The sequence below is a fragment of the Oryx dammah genome, unplaced genomic scaffold (genome assembly GCF_014754425.2).
Source record: "Oryx dammah isolate SB20612 unplaced genomic scaffold, SCBI_Odam_1.1 HiC_scaffold_21, whole genome shotgun sequence".
NCBI lineage: Eukaryota > Metazoa > Chordata > Mammalia > Artiodactyla > Bovidae > Oryx > Oryx dammah.
In genome coordinates, this window is record NW_024070205.1 from 32,639,238 (window position 1) to 32,652,688 (window position 13,451).

At 49.3% G+C, this 13,451-nt stretch overlaps 1 long non-coding RNA gene across 1 annotated transcript in view; it reads right to left on the minus strand.

Moving 5' to 3' along the window:
• The window catches only part of LOC120880675, a 330,521-nt gene that overhangs the window by 193,365 nt on the left and 123,705 nt on the right, over positions 1 to 13,451 (minus strand). The gene's annotated exons all lie outside the window — the stretch shown is intronic.

The window sequence follows — 13,451 nt, forward strand, 5'->3', positions numbered from 1 at the left end:
TGTCTGCTTATGGACAAGATTGTCTGGGGTGAGGAGAGGGGAGGAGCTATTGAGGCAAGTTCATATTCCTGATGTGCAGTGAGGTCAAACAAACTGAAACATCAGAGTTTGGAGCAGAGAAAGGTTTACTGCAGGGCCCTGAAAGGAAACAGGTCACTCCTGCCCTGAAAAGCCTCAAGCTCTGCAAAGGGTTTCATCAAAGCACTTTTAAATCCAGGTGAGGGAGGGGAGTCCCAGGGTCTGTCAACAATCCTGATTGGCTGACAGTAAGGTCACAGTATGGGGTCACAGGGGTTAACTGTATCAGTCCTTAGGCTCCAGGAGGCCTGGGGTTAGGCACTCAGAGTCATCAAGCATTTAACATTTTCCGTTTGTTGGAGCTGTGCTATGCTAAGTCCTTTCATTCACGTCCGATGCTTTGTGACCCTATGGACTATGGGTTCCTCTGTCCATGGGGATTCTCCAAGAACACTGGAGCAAGTTGCCCTGCCCTCCTCCAGAGGATCTTTCCCACCCAGGGACTGAACCCACATCTCTTACATTTCCTTCATTGGCAAATGGGTTCTTTACCACTTAGTGCCACCTGGGAAGCCCATTTGTTGGAGAAGGGGAGATTTTTACATCTGCAATACAACTCAGGAAATGTGCATCAAGTACTATTATCCAGGTACTTCAGAGAGGAGCTGCAGCAGAGGATGTGGGGGAAGGCCTGCCTGGGGAAGTCTCCACAGGGTCCCGCTCAGTTACAGAGCCAGCATGAACAGTTAGGGACTCCCTCTGCCTTTAATTTTGGGCAGAGAAAGAGGAGGCCATGAAGACAGAAAGTGGTAAAGCAAGGGCTCCATGAAAGACTAGAGAAGAACCTATTCTAGAAAGATGGTGTGTCTTGGACAAGCCCCGTGGGCCCCAGAATCCGGAGGGGAAGATCTGAATAACAGAATGAGGGAATGTCGTTATGAGTGGAGGTGGACAGCAGGACTCAGCTCAAGACGTGTCAGGTCACAATAAGGCTGCTGGACGTCCAAGTGGACATGATGAGTCAGGAATCAAACGGAGAGGTCCAGAGTTCTGGAAAAGTCCAGCTGGAGAGGTGGGTGCTGCAGTCCTCAACATGCAGACATGCTTTAAAGCAGATGAAACCACCATGAGGGTGAGTACATACAGATAAATGAAGGGGGAGAACTCCCAGGTCTGAGCATTGGTCACTCCAGTGATAAGACATCATGTTGATAGGAGGGAATAACACAGGAAGTCACACAGAGTCAAACACGGTGGAGAGTTAGGAGGAAGTGGATCCTAAAGGGAAATGGGGGGTGGGGAGGTCAGAGAGGGGATGGGTCCTGAAAACCAAGTAAAGAGTTTGTAGAAGAGAAATAGTCAGTGTTGAACTCAGCTCTGCTGATGAATCAGGAGAGACAATGGCTGAAAACTCAGCATTGGGCTCAGGACTACGTAAGTCTTGATCAGAAACAGAACCAATAAGAGATGATAGAAAGATAGAAATATAGATAGGTAGATAGATATAAATTAGATAGATAGAAAGATAAATAGAAATATAGAAAGTGAAGTTGCTCAGTCATGTCTGACTCTTTGAAACCCCATGGACTATACAGTCCATGGAATTCTCCAGGCCAGAATACTGGAGTGGGTAGCATTTCCCTTCTTCAAGGGATCTTCCCAACCCAGGGATCGAACTCAGGTCTCCCATATTGTAGGCAGATTCTTTACCAGCTAACCCACAAAGGAAGCCCAAGAATACTGAAGTGGATAGCCTATCCCTTCTCCAGCAGATCTTCTTGACCCAGGAATCTAACCAGGGTCTCCTGCATTGCAGGTGGATTCTTTACCAACTGAGCTATGAGGGAAGCCCATAGGTAGAAATACATACAGATGATAGATAGATAAATAGATAGATAGAAATATAGATAGATAGATAGATAGATAGGAATATGTGTGCATGCATGCTAAGTCACTTTAGTCATGTCCGACTCTTTGAACTGTAGCCCACCAGGCTCTTCTGCCTGTGGGATTCTCCAGGCAAGATTACTGAAGTGAGTTGCCATGCCATCCTCCAGGGAATATTCCCAACCCAGGGATCAAACTCACATCTCTTATGTCTCCTGAATTAACAGGCAGATTCTTTACCACTAGCACCACCTGGGAAGCCCAGATAGCAATATAGATATATGGAAATATAGATAGATAGATGATAGAAAGTGAAGTTGCTCAGTCGTGTTGGACTCTTTGCAACCCCATGGACAGTAGCCTGCCGGGCTCCTCCATCCATAGGATTTTCCAGGCATGAGTACTGGAGTGGGTTGCCATTTTTCCTTTTCCAGGGGATCTTCCTCACCCAGGAATCAAACCCAGGTCTCCCACATTGCAGGCAGACGCTTTACCGTCTGGGCCACCAGGGAAGCCCTAGATAGATGATGGTTAGATATAAATACAGAGAGATGATAGATGAATAGATAGAAAGAAATGTGTTTATTTGAGGTATTGGTCCAGGTGACTATGGAGGCTTAGAAGTGTCGTGATCTACAGTTTGGGGATCCAGGAAACCCAGTGGCAAAGTCCTATGAATCAGGGGGGCTGACTGTATCAGTCTCAGTCCACAGGCAGGACACTGATGTCCCAGCCCCTCCATCAGGCAGAGGGGGTTGAACTCTCTTCTGTCTTTTCTTTTCATCAGAGCCTCATCAGATTGGAGGAGCCCATACTGGGGAGGGAGATCTCTACGGAGCCCACCGACTCCAATGCTGATCTCATCTGAAATAATGTTTAAGCAAGTATCTGGGCATCCAAGGCCAGTCTAGTTAATTACCACATAAAACTTACCATCCCACTGGCCTTTGCATTCAGCACGGCACCACTGACTCTTGTCCATAAGGAAACAATGCTGGGGTGGTGGTGAAGATGAGAGCTGAGTGAGGTGGGATCGGGAGAGAGTTGCAGAGAAACTTTTGAGGACAAGTGCACACAGCTCCTTTGAAGAATTTCACAGCATGGGGAGGAAGAGACACAGGCAGCAGCGTAAAGGGCATGCTGATCAAGAGATGGTTCTTCTGAAGAGGGGAAAGGTAAGAGCTTGTCTGCATGCTGAGAGAAACAGTCCAAAGCATAGGACAAGACAGTGCCGCCTGACAGAGGAGGGAGAATGTGGCAGTGTCCTTGAGCAGATGAGAGTGAGGGGATCCCGGTGCAGAAGAAGTGGGGGTCTGGCCCTGGGGGGGGGTGGTTATTGCTTAGAGCACAGCAGTCCAGCAGTCCTTCATGGCAACAGAAGTAGAAGTGGGTTATGTGCAGGAAGAAGGACCAACACGTACAGACAAGATCAGAGGACATTTTCTCAATGAAACACGAAGCCATGTGTTCAGCTGAGACTGACTTTAGGGGGAAAGGCTGTGTATGCTTAGTCTCTCAGTCATGTCTGACTCTTTGCAACCCCATAATCTGTAGCCCACCAGGCTCCCTATGTCCACGGGGATTCTCCAAGCAAGAATACTGTAGTGGATTGCCATGCCCTCCTCCAGGGGATTTTCCCAACTCAGGGATCAAACCCAGGCCTCCTGCATTACAGATGGATTCTTTACCGTCTGAGCCACCAAGGGTAGGGAAGATCCCCTGGAAATGGATAAGTGACCCACTCCAGTATTTTTGGGCTTTCCTGGTGGCTCAGATGGTAAAGAATCTGCCTTCAATTGGGAGACCTGGGGGAAGACCCCCTGGAGGAGGACACAGCAACCCACTTCAGTATTCTTGCCTGGAGAATCGCCATGGACAGGGGAGCCTGGAGGGCTACAGTCCATGGGGTCACAAAGGCAGAAAGGATGGGGATGTAAAGAAGGAGGGAGTCACAGAAAGACCAGGGAAGTGGGGATGCGCATGGTTCAGGAAATAAGACATGCTTCCTGGAAGCACTCAAGAATCTACTCCAAACCTATGAAAACACCAAAAAATTACAACAGGAGTCACGCTGGAGAGAGGAACAGAAAGCCAGGAGCTGAACAGCCTCCTGGAAAGCAGGAGTGTGCTGGGGTGCCCTGCTGGGGGAAGGGTCTGTAGTGCAGAGGTCTTCAGGGGGAGTGGTCAGCTGACAGGGGGATTCAAGGGAAGAGGGGGAGAGATGGCTGGCATGGGAGATGAGGAACTCGAGACAGAGCAGTCTTCAGGCCAGAGTGAGGCCCTGGGGGGATGTCAGTGTCAACAGGGACAACCAGGATGTGTTCAAAGGCAAAGGGAAGGTTCCATTCAAGAAAAAGGAAGGATGTGGGATATTTGATCCCTGACTGATCGTGGGCTTCAAAAGCACAGCAGATTGTCTTGGATCTTGGGACGGACAGGAGATGGGATCAGAACTGGGGGTGAAGTTAGCCTCCTGGGGATTCAGGTCTGGGAGACCAGGGATGGCTAGCAGTCCTGAGCCCCACAGTGAAGGACGCGGTAAGACTGGCCCGGACAGCCTAAAGGCAGACATGGGCAGGGAAGCGGCGGGGAGGCTGGGCGCTCACCTGGCCTGGGCAGAGGTCTGGGGGTGGAGGCAAGGAGGCCAGCAGAGGCATGGTCTTACTCAGACCATGAGAAGTTTCCTGTCCCTCCTGGTTCCAGCTGTGGGCATGAGGAAGGTTGTGGCTCATGTGACTGAGTGTTGGGCACCAGCTCTGCTTCTTCCTCAAAGTCATCAGGTCTGTGGTGGGGCTGGAGGGGCTCACTCCAGGAGTGCAGGCCACCTCTTAACATATCAGTCATCTACTCTGTATAACAACTCACCACAGTTTGAAAGTGAAAGTTTCAAAGTTACTTAGTCATGTCAGACTCTGTAATGCCATGGACTGTAGCCCACCAGGCTCCTCTGTCCATAAAATTCTCCAGGCACAAATACTGGACTGAGTTGCCATTCCCTTCTCAGGGGAACTTCCCGCCCCAGGGATCGAACCTGAGTCTCCCACATTGCAGGCAGATTCTTTACCATCTGAGCCACCAGTTGGCACTGGGAACAATACCCAGTTCTGTGGGTCTAAAGTTGGGACGCGGTGTGGCTGGGTTCTCTGCTCAGGGTCTCATACGCATGACATCAGCCGGCTGTTTGAGCAGAAGTTTCCTCACCTCCTTATTTAGATGGCTGGCAGAATCAAGTGCCTTAGGGATGGGACACGGCAAACACATCCTCTTGCTGTCTGTCATCCAGAGGTTACTTCATTCCTAGAGGCCACGTGCTGTCCTGGCCATGTGACCCTCCATCCTCAGAGCCAGCAATGGAGAATTGCTCTCCCATCATTTCCCTCTCACGCTTGATGCTCTCATGCCTGGAAGAGCCACGTCCTCTTTAAGGGTTCACCTGATGACGCTAGGCCCCACCTGGGCAAGCTCCCTGCCTTAAGGCCGACTAGGACATCACACATACCCTGGCTGCACAGTAGAGTCTGTCATGTTCATGGTCCTGGGGATTGCACAAGGAGCATACACCAGGGGTAGGGATCTTGGGGACCATCTGATGAAGAGTCCCACCCACCACACCTGGTCCCTGTTTGATGACAGCCTTGTACCAGGAAAGCTGCTCCAGGCTAATAATCTGATAGGTTTTTGTATCTCTATTTCCTTTTGTGTGTGTGTGCTTAGTTGCTCGGCCATGTCCAACTCTTTGCAACCCCATGGACCATAGCCCACCAGGCTCCTCTGTCCATGGAATGTTCGCCATTTCATACTCCACGGTATCTTCCCAACCCAGGGATCGAACCCAGATCTCCTGCACCTCCTACATTGCAGGTGGATTCTTTACCTGCTGAGCCATGGGGAAAGCGCTTCTCTTTTTGTAAGCAAAGGTAAAGTCTTCTTCTATGGGATAAGGCTGGGGTGGAGCAAGCAGGCTGGGGTCTGGTGTGTGCAGAGCAGGTGGAATGGTTGAGGAAAGCATGGGAGATTGAGCTGACCGGGGACACAGCGGGATCTCTGGCAGAGTAAAAGTGGCCAGGTCTCCTTGACTCAGAGCAGAACCAGCAGGCCTGCAGGACCAAGAGAAAAATGGAGGAGTGAAGGTCTTTCCTTTCTTTATTCAGCCTGTGTTATCTCTACATTCCACAATGCCTCATGCTTGGCACAGAGTGCATCCACAGCGTCCTGAAAACTCTCCCTGCCCCACCCAGACATCAGTTTCATTTGCTAAGAAGCCTCAGTCATCAGGAGCCCCAGGCGCTTCCCTGACTATTCCCGGCTCCCCCATCTGGATGTCAGCCTTCGAGGGCTCTGCCCGGCTATAACCCAGCCTCCGCCGGTACATCCTCCCGGGACTGAGGTCTGCTTTAGCAGCAGCACTTCCCTCGGAAGGAGAGGACACGAAGTCCAGCTACGCCCTCCGGAGCCAGGAATGTGTTTGTGTAGGTTCTGAATTGAATAAACACACAGCATGCGGCTTGCCAAATGTCAGCACCTTCATTTTCCAATAACAAATGACTGGTTAGAATCAATAACAGTTTCCTGCCGCTGTGCTAGCAGCAGCGCGAAGGCGGCGCGGAGGCGGCCTGGGCTACAGCGAACAGCTGCTGTGCCCCGTCCGAGGCTCCACAGGGGGCGCAGCTGCCACTTAGCCACGCCGGCCGGCCTCACCGCTGACGCTCACTCCAAAAACTCGTCCTGCTCTTCAGCTTCACAGATAAACCGGAAAATCTGCTGGGGCATGTAGGATCCATGTAAACTGTGTTTCAGCTTAGAGGAGGCAAGCGTCCAAGGGGTGGAGAGGGAGGAGGGAGTATATGCATTATCCAGACTGGAAGCCTGGAAGCCTGGAAACTATTCTTTAACTCAAAGGGGGTTGGGAGGTCAAAATAGCATAGAGCCATTTCTGGAGCTGCCTCTTCCCAGCTGTGTGATCTTGGAAATGTCACTTAACCTCTCTGTGCCTCACATGCTTATCTATAAAGTGAGGGTTATAATAGCAACTGCCTCATGGACATCTCTCAAACATCCATGTGAAGCACTGGGATAGATCAGGAAACCTTAGCATTATCACTGCTTCATTCACTCTCCCCAAAGTCATCTACCGGATCCAACCATGAGCTAGGAGCTCCTTTAATGCCCCGGTGAGCTGCAGGCTCCTTCTGGTGCTTCCCACAGTACCCCATACATCTCTCAACTCAAAGGGATGCTCCCTGTTTTGGTGTTGGTTGGGCTGCTAAAATGTAACCACTGCAGAGGCAAACCTTTTCAAAACACAGTCAGCCTCAAGTGAGATGCTATGGCCTGCTGCCAATCCCAGCATGACTAAAGGATTCTCTCATGTCACAGCTCCTTCATGGACAATGTAGTAACTGCCATGGGTACAAAGTCAATTATGTGCCTTCACTTCTTTTCTCTGGGTCCACCTTGAAAAGCACCAACCTTAGGTGGGGGCAGTACCATTATAGTCATCCTGGCATCTGCCTCTACCTCTCATCAACCATATGTAGATAGCCTATAGGTGAATACCCACAGGATGGCTGGAGAGCCATAGGATGAATGGGTATTCATAGGATGCATGGATTCCTATAGGATAGATGGATAGCTATGAAAGTGAAAGTCACTTAGTCCTGTCTGACTCTTTGTGACCCCATGGACTGTAGCTTGCCAGGCACCCTCTGTCCATGGAATTCTCTAGGCAGAATACTGGAGTGGGTAGCCATTCCCTTCTCCAGGGGATCTTCCCAACCCAGGGATCAAACCCAGGTCTTCCTCATTGCATGTGGATTATTTATCATCCGAACCACCAGAAAAGCCCAAGAATACTGGAGTGAGTAGCTTATCCCTTCTTCAGAGGGTCTTCCTGACCCAGAAATTGAACTGGGGTCTCCTGTATTGCAGGCAGATTCTTTACCAGCTGAGCCACCAGGGAAACCCCATGGATAGCTATAGGCTGGATGAATTTTCATAGGATGGATAAGTAGTTGTACAATGAATGGATTCCTATAGGATGGATGGATACCCATAAGATGGATAAATAACTATAGGATGGATGGATACCCATAGGATGGATGGATTCCTAAAGGATGTCTGGGTATCTATAGGATACATGGATACCCACAGGATAGATGGATTTCTATAAGTTGGATGGATAGCCATAGGATGGATGGGTAGCACTCATTGTTGGACACTCAGGATGGACCTTGTCGCTCCCTTTGCTCAGAAGCTTCAGTGGTCCTGGATAATCCAGCATAGCATGCCACACTCTTCCTTATCTGGCCCTAGTTGTCCTCCTGGCTTGATATAGGGCCCCTTCCCAGGGACTCCAGCTACACTGTCCACTGTTCTGGCTCATCAGGCCACCTGCTTTGATCTGTTCAAATTTCTTAACTTCATCCCTCGTCTGGATAAGTTAACACATATCCTCTAAGGCTTAGCTCTGGAGGTCACCTACAGTTTCTCCAGCAGGAACTGATGTTTCCTTCCTCTGAGAGTTTCTAGCCCTTACTACCATTGGTTGTTGGCAGTCAGCTTTCCCTCTCAATGATGAAGAAATGGAGCATGCTGTGTTCATCTCTACATCCCACAGTGCCTAGCCTAGTGCTTGGCACAGAGTGGGTTCACAGTAAGGGTGGATGGATGAATGGATGGATGGATGGATTGAGGGATGGCTGGATGGGTAAATGAATGGATAGGTAAATGAATGGATAGTGAACTAATTTTAGCATCATTACTCTTATGTAAGACAGTAAGGAATAAGAGAGGAAATAAACAGTATCTAGGGATCCAAGAGGAGAAGGCAATGGCACCCCACTCCAGTACTCTTGCCTGGAAAATTCCATGGATGGAGGAGGCTGGTAGGCTGCAGCCCATGGGATCTCGAAGAGTCAGACACGACTGAGCGACTTCACTTTCACTTTTCACTTTCATGCATTGGAGAAGGAAATGGCAACCCACTCCAGAATTCTTGCCTGGAGAATCCCAGGGACGGGGGAGTCTGGTGGGCTGCCGTCTATGGGGTCGCACAGAGTCGGACACAACTGAAGCGACTTAGCAGCAGCAGCAGCAGCAGGGATCCAAGGGCTCCTCTAGTTGATTCTCACAAATCATAGACTTCAGGCCTGTCATTTTCCAGCCTTTTCTCCCCTCCCCTCCACCATTTTAGCCCTCTTCCCCGAGTTCTCACTCTTGTTTCTCTACCGCGGACCATGAACTCTCCTGCCCAACTAGACCTTGACACTGGCCCCTCTGGACCTGACCATGTCCGGTGACCTCCATAATCATAGCAGGCAGAACCTTAGATCTCAGACACTAAATCACATCCCTGTCTGTCCAGCACATTTTCCAAGGATGAAGAGGCACTGAATGGACATCTTAGTGATGAGGAGAAGGGGGAAAAAAACAGAAAACAAGAGGCCACCATTCCCACACATGAGTTCACTGTCAGGGAGACATGGCTGTATCAGGGCAGAGGAGAAAGGAGCATGTCCTTATAAGATGCAGGAGGGTATTCTTGGGAATCATGTAGGGAAATCCCTGGGGAAGGTCTCATTCACTGCATTCACTGAGTGCCAAGAATATGTCTCATGTCCCGTGTCTTAAATATCTCCCAGAAGAGAGGGAATATTAACCCCATTTCACAGGTAGGAAATTGAGGCACTCAGAAAGTAATAACATGCAGAATATCCTACAGCCAGTACGGGGGTCAAGCCAAATTTAAACCCAAGTCTCTGACTCTAAAACCCATTCAAAACCCTAGCTGTGGCCCCAGAATGATTTGGAGGGCAATAAACAGGAAAATGATTTAAAAAAAGAAGAAGAAGGGGATGCAAAAGGCAGGGCAAACCCCACAGTCCTTTGCCTTGGATGTCCACTCGTTCTCTTGGCTGAAACCACAGAGGAACATGTGAAAAGCAGCCGATGCTAAGCCTGTGGAGTGGGAACATTCCATGGAGTCACGTAGCAGATGCTGGGTTCCCTGCCGCCCTGAGATGATGTTAGCCCAGCATGTGACAGCGATTAATGGCATATTTCTCAAGTCAGCCCATTAGAAATAATCATGCAGGCAAACGTGGGCCATTAATCTGCCTTGGAGCCCAACCTGCACAGGCTGACAAGAGGACAAGGGGATGAGATTCTCAGAGACACCCAAGGCAGGGGATTTTTGTGCACAGAGAGAACATTGCTGTGAAGTGGGAAGAACCAAAGATGTCCCCAAAGTGCGACCTGGGCAGGATTCATAGGGGACCCAGGACCCGAGTGACTACAAGGGGCCCTGGGCTTTCTTCCTAAGAACCAAGGACAGCTCCATTCAAAGGCAGCATCCTGCAGTACTTTCTGTCTTGGGTGATGGTGGGTACGTAAAAGGCACAGGTACCCTGAATGTGATGTCCTTGGACCCAGTGCTGTGCAGGGGGCAGGAGGGAGCACCCACCCCAGCAGGATGGAGACTTTATCATTGACATTATAAAACATCATCTTTATGTGGTGATAAGGGGGAAGTGAACTTAGTTTATTGTTCTTCAATTTTCTGTAGAAAATACTCTGCCCTCTTGCCTGCTCCAGGGGGTGGAGGGGCACTCCCACCCACTGCCCCCTCCCTACTTGGTAGGGATCTCCTGCCAACTGGCCTGCACCCTCAAAGGATCTCCCCTGCAGACTGAGAAGTCTCTGCATCCTTGGGGCACCAACACCTCCCTGTTCCACCTGGACCCCAGAGCTTCAGCACCTGCGGATTAAGAGTGAAGGAAGGAGCGCAGGGTTCATGCTGAAACTGGCCACAAAGGTGAGGGACAGGTGAGCCATCCCCAGACTCCAGATTCCAGCAGGATTGGTGAGTCCCTAGAGCCAGCCCTCCCTCCAGGAGTGGAAAGGTGAAGGGGGGCTTTCTGGAGGCTTTTCTTGGAGACATTGGCATCTTGATTTTATGATGAAGGACAGCCCTGCTTCAGCCTAAGTTCCATGAGGGCTGGTGGCTTCTCACTGCACCTCCTGGAGGACATTGGTGCCTCTGCCATGTGGCTTTTGTTTTCTTTTTTAACTTTATGAAAGTATAGTTGGTTTTATGGCTTCCCTGACGGCTCAGCAATAAAGAATCTGCCTACAATGCAGGAAATTCAGGAGACATGGGTTTGATCCCTGGAGGAACAACCCACTCCAGTATTCTTACCTGGAGAATCCCATGGACAGAGGACCCTGGGGGGCTACAGTCCAAAAGATAGCAAAGAGTCAGACACGACTGATTCACTGAACAGACATAGTTGGTTTACAGTGCTGTGTTAATTTCCGCTATATAGAAAAATGGCTCAGTTATACATACATATATTTGTTTCCATATTCTTTTCTATTATGGTTTATCACAGGATATTGAATATAATTCCCTGTGCTATACAATAGTACCTTGCTGTTTATTCATCCTATACATAATAGTATGCATCTGCTAATCCCAAACTCCCAATCTATTCCTCCCAAACCTCTACTGAAAGTGAAAGTGAAGTCACTAAGTTGTGTCCAACTCTTTGTGACCCCATGGACTGTAGCCTACCAGGCTCCTCCATCCATGGGATTTCCCAGGCAAGAGTACTGGAGTGGGGTGCCACTTCCTTCTCTGTAACCTCTACTACCCCTCTGCAACCACAGGTCTGTTTTCTGTTTGTGAGTCTGTTTCTGTTTCATAGATAAATTCATTTGTGTCATGTTTTAAATTTCACATATAAGTGATATCATGTTATTCTCATTCTTTCTCTTTCTGATTCACTTTGCTTAGTATGGTCATCTCTAGGTCTATCCATGAAGCTGCAAATGGAATTATTTCATTCTTTCTATGGCTGAGCAGCATTCCATGTGTATATGGACGACCTCTCCTTTATCCATTCCTCTGTCTGTGGACATCTAGGTCATTTCCATGTCTCGGCTATTGTTCTTAGCTGCATATCAGCATTGCTTTGGTGTTGGTTGGTTGGTGCTATTATCCTGTCTTCTGGGCTAAAGTCCACATGTCCTCTTTCAGATGGAGAGAGTGGAACATCTCAGGGACATGTCCCCTGAGAACCCATTTCAGCTCCCTGCCTCCTCTGGACCCCAGGATCTCTGGCCCTACCAGCCCTCTGCTGATCTGTGTCCCCAGCTTCTCACCTGGCTCCTCATGTAGACACCACCTGATTGGACATGTAGGTAGGTCCCAGGCCCCTCCCAGGGTCCACAGCCACCTTTGGCCAGGTTTGGCCAGGTACACTGACTCGCTTCTCCCACCTCCTATGAAAGTTGGACACCATCGTCCTTCCCTTGGTTTTTCAATATAGCCTGAAGCATGCAGGTGTACCAAAGGGGCAACAGGCCTGGCACAAAGCCATGATAACACAGCAAAGTCTGGATTTGCAGGATGATAAATAAAAGGGGCAATCCCTCCCCCAGCACAAGGGTTATTTCAAAGAGCACACCTTCCTCAGGCAACCAGGCTTATGTAGAACTTCCCAGAAAAGCAGTCCTATAAGCAGCACTTCTAGGTTAGATAGACACCACCAGCTGATGTCTTGATGTGGCTGAAGTGTAGCCAGGAATGTACTACACACACGAATGTCCCCCGAATAGCTCTCCATCTAGACTGTCCTTTACGTAATGGATGACTCTCCCCCATCCTAATGTTCTTATGAGAGGCTCGAAGTGGATCCCCACACTCTTTGCTGTAGTTGATTTTTTTAAATGTCCCATTGTGTGATTCATAGCCATTTGTTTGGGCGACTCAGATATTTTCACCTACATGAGAACATATGGAAAAAGCAGAACCCAGTCTTCCCATGCACCCACCCCGGCTGCACAATCCTCACCCCACACAACAAGCAGCCGAGTGTCCCTCACCACCCAGTGCAAGTTCCCCTGCTGATGAACCTGATAATGATCTTTGATGAGTGATAAATACCTCACAAAATAGCAGCACCACACCTGCCATGGAATTCACTGTAGATTGTAGCCTCTTATTCTTCCACACCTGTCTGCTGTCTCCTGCCATGTCTCCTCTGGATATCCTGTTCTCAGGGAGATGCCAGGCTCTTCCTATTTACTGCATTCACCTGTCTGGGAACTTAATAGGAATGCAGTGTGTCCACGAAAACATTGCTGCCGTATCAGTAGACAAAGGATGCTACTGCCACTAAGCCATCACATTACAGCTGCCATGATGGTGAGCCCTGAGGGAACTCAGGATAGAAACAGGATTCCCACCCCCAACAGTGCACGCTGAGGGGACTCAGGATGAGAAAGCCCAAGGTATTAGCCCCAGATAGCTGAGGTACATATCAAAGGAATGATTTCAATGAACCCAGACTCTTTTGTCTTCCAATACATAGAAAAATGCTAAATTCCTTATCTTGATACAACTGGATTTCTTCAATGAGCAGTAATCTTTTGATGTTCCAATTACCTGGTCTTTGTTGCAGAAACTCCTACACATCTTGGCTCCTCCCTTACCTCTTCAGAGCAGTCCCTCTGAGCTATCTGAGGTGCCATGGCCTAGGCTTAAG